The sequence below is a fragment of the Paramormyrops kingsleyae genome, chromosome 10 (genome assembly GCF_048594095.1).
Source record: "Paramormyrops kingsleyae isolate MSU_618 chromosome 10, PKINGS_0.4, whole genome shotgun sequence".
Taxonomy (NCBI): Eukaryota; Metazoa; Chordata; class Actinopteri; order Osteoglossiformes; family Mormyridae; genus Paramormyrops; species Paramormyrops kingsleyae.
The window spans coordinates 27,286,920-27,302,789 of NC_132806.1; the positions used below are offsets into that span (position 1 = coordinate 27,286,920).

Genomic DNA, 15,870 nt, shown 5'->3' on the forward strand with positions numbered 1-15,870 from the left:
TTATGACTTTGTATTCAGTATGCAAATGAACGATGAGTCCCAGTTCCTTAGAAGTTACGGTAAATTATAAAAAAAAAAGGTTATAAGACAATACCATACTCAACCAGGTTCTATGTGACACCCATAAAGTGCTAATCCTTGCGTGAAACTGAAATAGACGATACAGATAATTATTTAACAATCTGCCTCCGGCTATTGGTAAGGGACAATGATTTTAACAGGATACACGGAAGCGCTATATTAACGTTCAGCTGCAGAATAAAATCCTGTCGATGATAGTAAAAAAATTGTAGGGCTGTACCAATCAAATAAGTGAAATATTTAATGTTTGTAAACGGACGGAGGTGCAAAACGTGAAGACAATACACTTAAGATCATGTCAGCAGGTTTTGTAAAAACTGCATGAAAAATATTCCAATGCAATAACGTAGCTGGAATAAATCAGTCAGCAGTCCCAGGTCCAACTGGTGAGTCTGATCGTGGTTTCACATCATCCATGTTCTGAAACGCTGAAGACAGGCAAGCCAGTCGATTCTGAAATGTTGACCATACCTGGAACACAATGAAACGCAAGTTTAAGTCTGAGGACAGTGTATAGTACCCCCGAGTATATATGTGCGTCTAGGAAATTAATCTCTTTATACTACAAGTTACGGAGGAATCGCCACGCTATCAGTGAGACCGACTCACTACTGTATAATAACATCTGTACTTTTTAAAGATGAATATCCCAGCACGTTACTGCTTTACCGTCATCAGTACGTATGCTCACCTCAGTCAGACTATCCAGCTCCCCCGTTCTCTCAGCCCAGACCTTCAGGTTACTATTCAGCTGCACCATTAAGGATCGAGCTTCAGTCAAATTCTGCAGCAGATACACGAAAGCAAAACTTCAAAATGCCACCTTACTACTGATTAATGAGGCAAATGAACGCTTGCGCTATACAAGACTGCATACAAACAGAACAGTTGTCTAGAAAGATGCACACCAGCGATATGCTCTCCAGGTACTGCCTCCTGGTTTCATTGAAGCTGCTGCAATCCGCCCCCGCCATGCATTAGCCGCTTCCCGCGCTGGCTTCAGTAACCCGGCAGAGAAGCGCGCTTCCGCCTGCAGATACAAACCGTGCAGATCTGCAAGGACAGCATGTTAAAGTGTTAATTATAAACAGAATCATACGTGTTAAAAATAAACGTTGTTTTGCACCTAACGATGCCTATTCGACCTTCGAGAAGTTTCGTTGGTCTGGTCGTATTCCTCCCAAAATGTATAAGTTTTTGTTGTTAAACTTTACGTTATAAATTAATTTCACTTAGTCATGCTTCTAGGAGAAGCAACTTTGTTTCGTACTTATTTTAAATACTGTTTAAAAATATCACTATCGTTTCATCCAGATTTTAATCGGAAACCACAGGTTTAGGTTATCTTTAAAAGATAATGCCAAATGGAAGAGTTCTTTCAATTTACTTACATTTCTATTGCTTACTAAAATTAAGTATAGATAAGCTAAAATGCAGCAATGTTTTGATCTTGGGAAGTCCGAAGCACATCCTTTCTACTAATAGTACCAGATCAACCGTTTATGTCCTTTCTTCCTCATTAATCGTTAAAGTTATGCGACATAAAGCGTATTTAGATGCCGGGACATTGTTTTGCGTTTTCTCAGCACACAGATAGGGAATCTCCGGCTGGACGTGTGAATGGCCACCAGTTGGGGGAAATGCGCACAACGAGCGATACGTTTCACCATCTAAGGAAACCATGCAAAGGACAAATTTCAACTACAATCCACACCTATTTTCAGTCGGAGTCTGGGGCGGGTACCTACTCAGTAGGTCCCCCTAGTGGTGAAGAATGGCAGTTGGAAATCTCGCTACTAGAAAATGTTCAAATGTAAATGTAGATTAGAATACATGACATAGAAATATGCCTAAAGCACTGTACAGGAGTTTTGTCTTTCTTTTTTGTAATTTTTAATGGCACCCTCAAATATACAATAAGGCATCCCATCCGGAGTGTGCCCTAGCCTATCATGATACACTTTCAACTGCAAGCAAAATTAGTTCATGACAGTGTGGATAGAAATTCATTATACTGGGATAAGCTGAATTCTGTCTTGGGTGGCCAGAGTTATAGACATTTTTTTTTTAATAAACCAATGATTCTTGGAGCTTGGGGATGAGGGGATGTGGATCTGGATGTCTGAACATGGGATTGTAACGCCAAAGGTTGCTGGTTTGAGTCCCTTGCCATAATACCATGGACATTTTTAACTGGAATTAGTTCAGAAAAATACCATATAGCCGGCAGAAAGAGTAGCACGTCCTCAGAGAAGGAAGACGTCTCCAAAACCACGGCCTCCTTCTCTCCCGTAATCCGAGAGAGACGGGGAGACAGACAGTGTGGCAATTTTGGAGGGAAAACTATCAGCAGCTTTGGTAGTTTGAGGAGAAGTATTAAGGGAATAATCGTGACAATGAGAACAGCTTAGAGGGAAGTAAGCAGAGTAGACGGTCTGCCCCTGATGAAAGACACGTTGCTGTTATCTGTGTTCATCCGCAGGATGCAGTGGGTGTGTTGTTTTAGTTACTGCAGAGGGCAGCTTGTATGACCTAGTCAGCATTGCCTTAGCACCTGAAGCTGTCTGTAATTTTCCATTGACTGAAATTTCACTATAGGCTGAGATAATGAGATCCGTCTCTGCGGAGTCATCTGAAAAGCGGCAATATGTCAAGGACTTATACAGCATTATTCGAACCCCTCACGTATAAAAAGTCTCCCACAAAATCCCTGTGTGAATGAAATCCAGTAAAGCAATATACTAGCCTAAAAACAGCCTGGTTGTTTCCCCTTCCACTTGTGCCAATATATAAAAATCAATTTGTGAATATAATAGATATAATTTTCATTAAAAAGTAATTGACTTAGGGTGGCACAGTGCATGGCTCGGAGGGTAGCACTGTCCCTACACAACTTGGGGGTTTGATTCCTTTCCCTGCTCTGTCTGTGGAGTTAGCATTTTCCATCATTTTTATTTCATTTCATTTAATTTCATTTCATTTCATAGCATTTTCCTTGGGCTTCCTTCAGGGCTGAAAAACAGTGGACTAGGTGAACTGGCATCTTTAAATCACTCATAGTATCCGGTTGTGTATTTCCTTCGACGGACACATACATGTTCTTTGTTGCAGCTGTCTGCTGCTCGGCAGAAACGCCATTTCATTTCATTTTTGTGAAATGATAATCAAGTGACTAGACGTGACTGGACTCACACCCAGTCCATAGTATTCCCTTGCCTTGTGCCCTGTGGGATCTTTTACTGGATAAGCAATTGTAGATAGATGGATGGAATAACTCGGCTACATTTTAAAAGAGATTAGGTGCCATAATTCCTAGAAACACGTTTGCTATGACAGAGAACGGCAGGGATATCCATAATCCAACACTTGAGACTCGAGTGCATAGTTTCGGAGTTTAATCAGCCGGGGGATTCTCTCTTCAAATACACTTTCATCTGCAAGCAGAAATTAGTTCATTACAGTGTGGAGGGAAATAGATTATATTTGGCTATTTAGGTGAACCGAAGCACAAATTAAGCCACATTTCTATTCAAACAGCACCTCTTTACTCAGCATACAGCCTTTCAGTCCGTATTTGCTCTTTATAGGCTGCCTGACCCAAAGCAAGTCTGAGTGTTCACGGAAACTCACTCTTTGAGGGGAATCGATTATAAAATATGTAATTTAGTGTGTTATCACACTTACTTGTGTAGGAATCCACACCTCTAAATCTTGTGGGCAGCAGACAGTATATTTTTGAGGAACTCGTAATCAGTGACATAGAAGAGAATTTGATATTGGGGGGGGGGGTTCACAACTACCTCCTGGTCCCTAATCCCCTGCTTGTAATGGATTGAACATTAAAAATGATATAATGATATTTTCCAGGCATTTTGTTGAGGACTTGAAAGACTACATTTTTAAAGTAACATTCATAGGTTTTTTTTTAAGCATTTGACTGTTCATAATTCCTTAATAAAATTTAGTTGCATTGAGAATTTAATGAAAGCAATTAAATAATTACATAACCTAGAAACCCAGCAGCGCTTTTTTAATGTTCTCCTTTCTTGTCAGGCCTGGGCACCAGGAACTGCCATATTAGCATGACTGAACTGCTGCACAGGACACTAATCGGGTCCAGATACCTTCAGGGTTCTGTTTGATTAGGAGCATTTATATTCTGTGAACTGATTGTTGCTTTTAAGATTAGGCTGTAGTGGACTTAATATTTAATATGTATTCTGTAGACAAAAACAAAATGTAAATACTTAATTTGTGGCCATATTGAATGAATTTTTCTATGTATTCTATGTAATTCCCATGGAAAATTTCCAACTTGGAATACCACCTTAACTTCCCATGGAGTGGAAAGTTTCCTGAAATTTTCCGCCCCGTTGCAACCCTATTTGGAACAGGGTGATGGTGCACAAGTAGCATATGGCAGGAAGCCCAGTGTCCAATGCAGGTGACAAAAGCACATGTAGTGGCAAAAGCATTTAAATTTTCAGTGTAAACTTTCCAGATGTCATTGCTGATGTCATTATAACTGGGTGGCTGACCACTTATCTCCACTTACCCATTACATTTAGATGTTATTCATTCTGTATGTTTTATTAGGGAATTTCTTAAATGAATGCAAAAAAAAAGGTGTAATAGGATTAAAAATTTGAATTTCTGAAAAGCTTTGATTGCGTTAAGGAATAGCAAACTTTCATAAGGGAAACATAATAATAATCAATATTTAATATAGGCCTAAATGTATTTGTATTACGCTTCTTTAACTGTCTTTAGTTTTCATTACGCGAAACATCTCTACGGTAAAAGTACGTAGGCGCAGATTGATTCGTCCTCACGGAATCCCTAAGCGGGTTTAAGCCAACATGCAGAGGATCACCCAGCAGACGGGGGTAAGCGGCGACTAAGGGCGAAGACGGGGGGCCGGACATGCCGCTCAAAAGAGGTTAGTGAGCCCCTCTCTGACGACCAGCTTTTCTGAAGACATTTCATTACATTTAAAAGTTCTTTGCTGCATAGTTGCTTACGGGGCTTTTTTTTTTTTTTACACAAAATGGGGAACAATTTAAATAATAGTAATTAAGTGACCAATGGCACTTTCTTAGTTCAGAACAGCTTCGGTCTCCGTGTGTAATTGATTACTGTAATTGTATGTAATTGGCAAATGTTAGATTGCAGATCCATTTTATTCACATATTGGTGTAACAAACATCCCTAGTGTAGCATGTGTCTGTCGTAAGCCGTCCTTCTCCTCGGGTCCGTAAAATTCACAACACGGCGGCTTTTTCTCTCTTGAAATATTCAGCACTGGTCACCGTGAGGTTTATTATCGCGAGACTCATTGATTTGGCTTCTGTGTGAGGAAACTATCGTTGGAAAACTGAATAAAGAACTCTTAACTTGGTGGTCAGATATCATTATAGTATACAAATTGGTCAGAAGTGCAGTTGTAATGTAAATAGTATCAAAAAATTTCGTGTTTATTTTTTGTCTTAATAAAATGACTTTTTTGTCTTTCTGTGTACGCTCGCTTCTCTTTCTCTAGATACAGAACAAGCCCTGAGGGCAATGCAGGCGTGCCAGTCCGCAGGGGACGAGGCGTTCAGGGTTCAAGCACAGAAGCTGCTGCACATCTTCCAGAGTGACCTGTTCCAGGCCCTGCTGGGTGAGAGACCCCCCTATCAGCTCAGCAGTACTGATGGGTTAGTCAGTGGGGCTCCAGATGTCATCGATCACTGGTCAGTTTGAACCAATCAGCACTTTGCCTCCACGCGCAGAATGGTTTTGATTGGTTCTCATTGGCAGCAGTTTAGAATGGGTGTTTCTCAGTACCAAGGACACAAAGACCATACTTGGAGGGGATACTCCTCCAACAACGTGAAGCCGTTGTTTTTCTTCTTTATGCCGTGTTTTGACAGTGATCGCAGTCCTGGGCTCGTTTGTCTGCCTCCGCAGTGAATCTGCAAAGCCGTGCACAGGCATGTTTCAAAATATGCATCAACATTAACTGAGATACTTCATTGTTAGCCTTCCAGATGAGAATACAGTGTGTGGCTGTGTTAGCTCTGTTAGCTCTGCCCCATTGCAGGGTGTGGGCGTTTCTCACCTGCACTCAGGGGTGTTGGAAATAAGGGGGATGGGGTGAGGTGTCACCCCTCAATATTGGCAGACCCCCCTCCCCCCGCCCGAAAAAAAAAAACAAGAGCGCATTCCTACAAAGATTGTAGTCCTCTATCAGACAAATCAGTTTTTTTTGGTTATGTTTAGTTGTGAAACTGTACCCTAAACAGTTATTTTAAATAATGAAATCTTTATTATTCTAAAATTATTTTAAGATCCTTTTTACATAGCATCTTTTCAGTGTGACTGTTGCACGTGTGCCCCCCCAGTGGAGCATATTCCGCCTCCCCAGTGTTAAACGCTTCTGCCTGCGCTGCTGTCTTTGTCCTGCTGTGTCCCTCGCTTACGGGTCACCCTAATCCACGCTCACGTGCCGATGGTAGATCTTCCTGCCAAGTAAAACGAAACTCCAGCATGGAGAGAACTGGACCACAGTGCTCAGGGATTTTATTTTGATGAAAGGGGGATGAGAGAAAGAGGGATAACACTCCTGCACACGTCCACGCACGTTCCCCAAACCGTGACGGACTGGCATCTGCAGCTCACACCCTCTACTTCTCAGGGTAGACTTTGGAAAAGAGTGATAGTGAGAATGGATGGAGAAACATCTTGTCTTTTCAAAGATCTGTTTATGGTGTGTGAAACCTCCCTGTCTTTTTAATTGAGATGCCAAGATCTGCTAGATAGTGGACTTCAGCCTGATTGCCTAAGTCCTTGCTTCAGGCCCCTCTGTCTCTAGTGTGCTCTCTCTTTCTCTCTCTCTCTCTCTCTCTGCTTCTTCTACCTCTATTTATAGGGAGTCATAATCCGTACTGAGGATTGGGATTATCTTCTGAACACTTACAGCACGAGATTAGGGTGATCTTGCACTGTAAATGGTGGGGGTGGTGGATGTTCCTTGAATGGGGCGTGGAGACTGTCCGAGTTCTCTTTGTGTGAAATTGCTGAACATTTTTTAAAGATGAATCGTCTCTGTAGTCTGCCTGGTGCATTTATAATTGAAGAGCGAATTTCAGAAATTCACTCAGTCCGTGGGACATGTTTCAGGGGAAATTTTCTGTGGATTCACTGGGTTGTGGAAATGTAATGAAGGTTCAGCGCTAGATTACATGAATACTGAGTGAATTTTGGTTCCTGATACTGTAACATATGATAAGGAAGCCAAACATGGGCTGAGTTTTATAAATTGGCTCTTCGATTGCAGCATTAGTGGTCAGATTCAAATTGTGTCTTGATGTCGAACAATCCTAACTAAATGTCATACTCCAATTATTTCCTTACTACTTAATAGTCTGATACAGGACCATGAACCAGGAGCTTATGCCAGCAACTATAGGCCACAAGGCGGGGCGAGACTCTGGGCTCACACACCACAGGGCAGTGTGGGGGCACTGGTTCACTCACCTGTATGTTTTTAGGAGGAAATCCTTGGAAGCAAAGCGGGGGGGGGGGGGGGGGGGACATGCAAACCCCTCTCCTACACCGGAGCAGGGGCTGCTTTCAGAACGGCAGCCCTGGAGGCGTGAGGCTTCGCTGCTACTGCATCTTTAACCTTTAATGTGCCTTTGTGTCTCCATAGATATCCAGGAGTACTATGAACTGACCGTTTTTGAGAACCGCGAACCCGGAAGGCCGCTGACGCCCGTCCTGGTAGGGGAGCCAATGTTCTCTATGGTTGGAATTTTACGTGAAGAAAGGGGACCTCTAGCACAGGGGTGGGCAATCCTATCCAGAAAGGGCTGCTGTGTGTGTGAGTTTTCACTGCAACTCCTTAATTAGATCACTAATTAGAGACCTGATTGGCTGAAGAGTCCTCACTCCTGGGTTTGATCAGCTGACCTAAAGGTTATCCCAGAATCCTGCATAGACGCCGGCCCTTTGCAGATAAGATTGCCCCCCCCCCCTGCTCTAGCATCAAAGCTCCCTTTATGGTTGCAGACTCATAACCAAAACAGATACAAAAGAAAGTTTTTAAGTTATTGGTTCACGACTGATACTTCATTCCGAATGTTTTCTTTCCTTTACTTTCTGTGATAGTGCTGGATTAGCGGTTATAAAAGATGGATGGATATTGGTTTCTTCCTTTTTCCTGGGCTGTATCAAATTTAAAGTTCCTTTTTTTGTCATGCTGTATTTTACTTTGCGTGCTTCTTGTGTTGGATGTGCTATTCGCGTTTACAAGCTGAATGCAATTTTAATGAAAGACTTGCTCTGATCTGCTTGGTAGTTTTACTCTGCAGTCCTGATTGCTACCCATGTGTGAATTTTTTACGTCCCTTGAAAACAACACCAAAATTAATACATAATGTAATCAACTGCCCCCTGTTGCTCCAGAAAGGTACTACATGTTTTTCTGCTTCCCAAAGACATTAAGGAAACCAGTGGGATCAGACAATCTAGTTTGGAACACCCTTCATGATCTAATTACCCCCGAGGGCTTATGGTGAGGGCAGTAGTGAAGTGTTTAATTAAGCAATTTTTGACTGCAAGCAAGTTTACTTCATGGAATAAACAAATGTGTCTAATTCTGGACCATCTTTACATCAACAGGAGAGAGAGAATGAATAGTTCTATGACTGTTTTTATGAATAGATGTATGACTCGAGCAGCTCGTGTTCTTTTGGTTGCCTATTGGATGGCTTTGGGGCCTCGTAGGGTTGTGGGTTCGAATCCCACCACAGCTCTGCGCTTGTGTGCCGTTTGCATGCTCTACCTGTGTTGCATAGGTTTTCTCCTAGTACTCCAGTCTCTTCCCGTAGTCCAAAACCATCTACAATTATGTGAACTGGTATCACTAAATCGCTCAAAGTATATCATGCTGGCCCTGTAACGGCACGGATAAACAGTCCTTGATGGAAGATGGATATGTAGATGGACTTATGAAAACATTACAGGAGATACATATGATAAATAATCAGCCAGTCTTTTCGAATAGCATGTCCTTGCTTACTGAGCACCTTGTCCTCAGTAATCAGTAGGCTTTACTGTGCTTTTTGTAATGTGCTTGAGTTGAGTTGAACTGAGTTGTTCGAAATTTATTAGGATGTGGGCTGAATTCTATTGAGGCACCAAAGTATCGGGACATGCCTCTCAGTCATTGAATTCAGGTGTTTCATTCAGATCCATTGCCACAGGCGTATAAAATCAAGCACCTAGCCATGCAGTCAGGTTTCCAAACATTTGTGAAAGAATAAGTCATTCTGAAGAGCTCAGTGAATTCAAGCGCAGTCATAGGATGTCACCTTTGCAGTAAGTCAGTTTGTAAAATTTCTTCCTTCTAGATATTCCACGGTCAACTGTAAGTGGTACTACTGCAAAGTGGAAGCATTTAGGAACAACAGAAACTCAGCCATGAAGTGGGACAGCATGAAAAGTAACAGAGTGGGGTCACCGAGTGCTGAGGCACACAGTGTGTAAAAGTCACCAGTTCTCTGTTAACTCAGTAACTGCAGAGCTCCAGACTTCCTCTGGCATTAACTCCAGCACAAAAACTATACGCTGGGAGCTGCATGGATGGGCTTCTATGGCCGAGGAGCTGCATGCAAGCCTCACATCACCAAGCGCAATGCCAAGCGTTGGATGGACTGGTGTAGATCATGCTGCCACTGGAATCTGCAGCATTGTGCCAACTGTAAAGTTTGGTGGAGGAGGGATAATGGTAGTGCTGTAGTTCTCGAGACCGGTTTTGGTCTCGAGACCAATTTTTTGTGGTCTCGGTCTTGTCTTGGTCTCGACTCTATTTGGTCTCGGTCTTGTCTTGGTCTCGGACATAGCGGTCTCGATGGGATGGGAAAGAAAAGAGAAAACAGCACATCCTCACAGAACAGTATCATTATTTATTACGCGCCTCATTTTCCATCAGGCCTCGTAACTATGACAAATCTGGGAGATTTTAAATGAGAGGCATATGGACATATGGACAATATAATTGAAAAGATAACATGAATTTGATTTAATGAGTAATGACACTTTACAGCAATGCCTTTTTTCTCTACAGTTGATCTGAGTAATGTGATGTCGATTCTAGCCCTAGTCTGTTTTCGGTCTTGCTCTTGGTCTCGACCAGTCTTGGTCTTGGTCTCGCCTTAGTGTGTCTTGGTCTTGGACTTGGTCTTGGTCTTGGTACCCTCAAGTCTCGGCAGTGTCTTGGTCTTGATACCCTCCGGTCTCGGCAATGTCTTGGTCAAGGTTTAGGCGGTCTTGACTACAACACTAGATAATGGTATGGGGTTGTTTGTCAGGGGTTGGGCTAGGCCCCTTAGTTCCAGTGAAGGGAACTCTTAGTGCTTCAGCACACCAAGACATTTTGGAAAATTCTATGCTTCCAACTTTGTGGGAACAGTTTGGGGAAGGCCCTTTTCTGTTCCAGCATGACTGTGCCCCAGTGCACAAAGCAAGGTCCATAAAGACATGGTTGGGTGAGTTTGGTGTGAAAGAACTTGACTGGCCCACACAGAGCCCTGACCTCAAACCCATCAAACACCTTTGGGATGAATGGGCAACAATTCCCACAGACACACTCCAGAATCTTGTGGAAATCCTTCCCAGAAGAGTGGCAGCTGTTATAGCTGCAATGGGGGGACCAACTCCATTTTGATGCTTGTGGATTTAGAATGGGATGTCATAAAAGTTCCTGTAGGAATAATGGCCAGGTGTCCCAATACTTTTGCCCATATAGTGTATTTTTCCCTGTTGACATCATAGTAGTGCATGTATTTCAATTGTTTTGAGTTTTTGAATTCGTTGCAACTTTTGATCGAACATTACATGTTTATTGCATCAAGGGTATTGATTTACTCAGTATTTAAGCTGTCTGGCCACAGTTAATTTACATTAGTATACTTTCCCACTTGTATTGTCAGACATTCTCCGCTAGAGGGCAGCAGACCCCATAAAATCTGCAGTTTATGCCGTTTGTTTCGTTAAACACTCGAGGGTTTCCTACCTTCCCTTTTAACAGAATCTGTGTCAAATTTCACTTGAACGCAGCACTTTGGGTCTTGTTTTTGGAAATGGCTGGTTATCTGCTTTTTTTTTTAAGGCAATAGCACCATACCTAAGCGAAGCCAAATCCACATGGTTGCTTTTCAACTTTGTGGTTTTACATCCTCAACTGTGCATGAACCCCCAGCACTGCTGAGAGATAATGAGGAGACGCTCCTTGGGAGTCTGTATGAATTGCCTGTGAGCCACCTGACAGGAAGTAAAACATGAAGCTGATAAATGTCATTTGGTGAGGATTCCCACAGATTTTTATGAGATTGTAACGGGCAGATTCACACAGATCACAGGGCAGCTATTTCTCCTGTGTTTACATGTGACTCTTTGAATTAGTGTCATGGAGTCTCAGGGGGAAAGTGTGTTTGTGTTTCGTGTGTGTGTGTGATGCGTGTGTTTACTCTGCGTGCTTGAGGACAAAGGTCCTGCCTTTGTGGGAAACAAAGTGATAATACAGTCTTTTTAAAACGTGGAAATTATGTCGGTTATATTAAGAAATTACTAGAAGTGGTTTGAAGATGATTATGATTATTTATTCAATCAAAATACATTTTGAATATTTTCTAGGCATAATCTATTATGGAAAATCAATACCTGCTTTTTCCACAAATAAATTTCAGTGTCTCTCTGCAATGTTGAGCCATGTGTACATATTAAACAATGCAAGATGGAAGGTGTCTTTGTGCTTGATTTTCCTGGGAACAGGTCTGTGTTTCTCAGTTTAAACTGATTTTGTGCTGCATCATTGCTTCTTGCAGGGGGGAGGGGAGATTGGGGTGGGTGGCTCGCGCTGCACACTCTTTACTGCCGGTGATGCAACACGGATCCACACGCACCCCTGCTGTATCCCACCCGTTGGTACTGGCCAGCATCTTAAAGATAAACTACATCCTAAAAGGATTTTATGAGATCTCCTTGTACTTTGGCATACAGCCATGCAATGATGTGCAACAAACAGCTGCTTTTGTCCAGGGACAATAGCGATGTGACTAAGAATCAATGCAGAGACACATGTGATACGATCAATGTGCAATGATCAATCTCCAAAGAAAAGAAGCTGTTTTAAAGCTAAATATATATTATCCAGTAGATCGTCTTCTGCTTTATTCTCTTTACCGCCTGTCATAGCAGAAGGATGACAGATGTCTCGTTGTGTCTTTAATAGCTTCCCATAAAATGGGTCCTCTGCCCGTTTCACCCTCTGCGTGACCTTCCTAAGGTCACGTGACATTATGACCTTTTGTGACTCTCCTCTCCCTTCCCCTTTTAACCTCTGACCCTTGTTATGGTGGGCAAGTTCAGCTGTGAAGTTCTAAGCGAAGCGGCGCTTGAGGCTCGCATTTGAATATTAACGCTCCCGCAGATGCGGAAAATTACATACAAGCGCAGGAGTCACAGATCTGTACGGACGGCGAAATGAGTCGCGTGCTCTGGGTTTCACTGACTTGCCCGCGCTGCAAAATCCACTTGGCAACGACCCGTTCCATCTCCACGGCAACAAGCATTGCTAAGGCAACAGCTGCGCGATGCCACGGAAACAAACCCTATGTTGCGCACACATGCATACATACGGTGGCGCGGCTTCTCTGCCTTTCATTTTTCTTCTACTTCGTCGGCAATCGTTTTTTTGTCATGATAATCAGAGTAACATAAGCACTGATATGTCTGTCTGTCTATCTGTCTCCTCCGCTTCTTCTTCCCACCATCGTTCTCTGCGGTTCTCTTTTTGCTCTTCTTCCATTCTCCTCCGTTCACGTTCTCCCCCCACTCCCCGTACGCTTTATGCTGAATTCCTTTTAAGTTCCCACACTCGCTCTCCCTCACTCTCTGCCTATCCTTCCGTCTGTCTCCCTGTACACTCTCTCTCTCTCTCTCTCTCTCTCACTTACGTCCATCATCTCCTCCCCTTTCCCGACTGCCTGTCCCCTTCCTCCTTCCATTCCTCTCCCTACTGCATCACTCTCACCCTCAGTCTCTCTTTTGTCTTTCTCTCTCTGTGGACCCGTCTCCTTCCCGGCTCACTCTTTTTCTTTTCCTCCTTCATCTTCCCCTTCCCTCCCTGCCCCCACCTCCCGTTTTCCACTCTCTCTTTCCCCATTATTCCCCCTTTTCCCCCTCTATCTTGCCCCCTTCTCCAGGATCTACCTGCCACGGACTCCGTCGGCAGCCGTCGACTCCTGCTCAGCCTCTTCTCCTCCACGCGTCTCCTCTCAAAACCAGCCTCCTCTTTTATACTCCCCCCACCCACCACCACCAGCATCCCTCTCTCTCTCTCTCTTTCTCTCTCACGCTCTCTCTCTCTCCCCCTCCATCCCCTTTGTCACACGCTCCCTCACTTTCTGTCTCCCTCCTCTCACCTCTCTCCTTGCTTCAGTCGGTCTAAAAGAGGGCAGAATAACAGGAGGAGGAGGAAGACGAGGAGGGCTAGGCAGGCCGACGGCGCGTGAGCGAGAGAGAGAGAGAGAGAGAGTGAGAGAGAGAGAGAGGGGAAGGCAGGGCAGGCCGAGGGCTCTTGCCTTTTTTCCACCTGTTTATTTTCAGTACCATGGACTGCCTCTGCATTGTGACAACCAAGGTAAGCTGACGCGGGGCTGGGGGGGCTGGGGGGGGGGGGCTGAGATCTGGCACGTTTGGGTGAGGGGGGAGTAGGACGCGGCTGGGCTCATGCTGTCCACATCTACCTCTGTCTCTGCCACCAGCCCGTCTGCCTTGGTCGTGTGTACAGACCCTTCAGTGGCGACACCTTGTTCGTTTAGTATGCTGCTCGCTCAGCCCGTGATCAGCCAGGCGGCTCTTTTGTATATGAAACATACAGCCGGCTTTGGGCCCTTGCTGCCTCTAGGCTGGGGCCAGTGGCGTCTGGTGTCGTCCCGTCGGGGATGATGGCTGTAAAGTAGATGGGAGCGTTAGGGTGTACGGGAGACGAGAGGAACAGGCTAAAAAAAACACGTTAAAAAAGCCCCGCAGCACGCCGGACCCGGGTGAGCCGTGGGTTATGAATGCTAATGCAATTATGCCGTAATTTGGCAATCGTGGGTGCGATCACGCTGCGAGGAGGATCCCTGACGCCGACCATTCGCGTGATGTCAGTGGCAGCCCGGCACCGGCGGATTCTAGCCTGAGACAGATCTCTTGTGGGTGATGGGATTTCGCTCTGGTTATCAAACTTGGGTTATCACACCGGTCCACAACGCCATACGGCTGGTTGATGGGATGGAGACACATTCCGGACTCTTCTACGGTCTTGTTTGGAGGAGCTGTTCACGGGGGGGGGGGGGGGGGGACGTGTGAATGAGCCCATGGAAGGAGTCTCCCCATTCAAAGTTGCCTCCCGTCGACCATCGATGCAATCTGTAAGTACTTGTGAAATGTAATTGTGCAGATGCACTCTTGCACGACCTAGTGCACAGCAGCACACCTGAGCTCCCCGTGTTATGGGTGTGCGGGTCGGCGTCTCCGCGCTGATGAACCGCTTCGGTTTTTATTGCCGTCCTTTTCAAGCCGGGAGCTCCTTCATGAGTGCGCCCCCTGGGGACGGCTCGCTAAAGTGCATCGTTCGGTGCCTCACACATCCTGCACTGTACCTACCTGTAGCCTGACGTTTAGCGCATTGACCTGAAAGGTGACAGGTTCAAGTCCCAGGAGCCTTGGCGTGGATCCCTCAGGAGGGGTACTTAACCCAAATCGCTTCAGGAAAATAGACAGCTGCTTAAATGGGTGAAGATCCTTAAGTCACTGGCCCAGTGAGACATGTAATTGCCCTTGTGGGTGATGAGGTCATGTTTGAAGTGTCTGCAGCCTCTGGGTGGGATTTGCAAGGCTTTTACATGGACAGCCTGTGGGTCTATAGCTGGTTTATTTGCACAAACCAGAGACTTAGAATAAACTGCACCAAGCCTCAACTGTTAATTATTTTAAAAGCGTGACTTTCCGGACATCGGCCCTTTGGTAACGCCCGGCCCTCCCTTCCTCTTGTCGTGTGGCATATTTCGACATCGTCTCTCCGTTCTCTTCTGCCATTACATTCCTACCTCCATCTACAGGTCAAATAACTTCACTTGGGCAGTTTTGTCATTATTGCTGACGCTTTATCAAATCAAAGTTAACGCCCACTTTCCCAGGCTCCGCCAATAATGTGGCAGCTCTGCAGCAGGCAGCTCCTCATTGGTCAGCCCCTGTTGTACCACCAAGCTCATTGGACAACATTAGACGTACACCTTGTTATGCATGCAGTGTGTGTGGAGTTTATCTGTGGCTCTGCTAAATTGTGGTGCCATTGTTTTAAACACAGATAAGTTTGTATTTTTCTGCTGGTTATACTTGTGCAATCTCTGTTTGATGTTAAATAGTGGAATATTAAAAAGAATATAAATAAAAAATTTACTCCAGCAGCATGTAATTTGTTGGCATCCTGGAGAGAAGACAGGCGGTAATGTGGAAGTGTTTTGATTTATACGCCGTAAAAGAGAATATGGCAGATACAGAAAAGTCGGTCATTATTGGAAACCAAAGTCAGTAGGTGTGTATGCTCTGCTCACATTGACGGGATGACTTAGAATCGTCTTTGACCGTGGAAGAGTGTCTGCATTTTGACGAGAAAAGGGATACTTTTTCCTCCACCGCGCCATCAATGCCAGTGAAAGCTGGGAGCCATTTGGAGAGTCAGACTTCCTCATA

At 44.4% G+C, this 15,870-nt stretch overlaps 1 long non-coding RNA gene across 3 annotated transcripts; it reads right to left on the reverse strand.

The window, feature by feature from the left end:
• Positions 1-298: 298 nt before the first annotated feature.
• Positions 299-1,814, reverse strand: LOC140593330 (uncharacterized). 3 transcript variants are annotated; one of them, XR_011993626.1, is made up of 4 exons: positions 1,796-1,814; positions 990-1,134; positions 773-865; positions 299-552 (listed from the first exon to the last, which is right to left on the reverse strand). It is a non-coding gene; the product is annotated as an uncharacterized lncRNA (long non-coding RNA). The 3 variants fall into 3 exon arrangements; XR_011993625.1 differs by lacking the exon at positions 1,796-1,814 and adding an exon at positions 1,473-1,779; XR_011993627.1 differs by lacking the exon at positions 1,796-1,814 and adding an exon at positions 1,227-1,260.
• Positions 1,815-15,870: the final 14,056 nt, after the last annotated feature.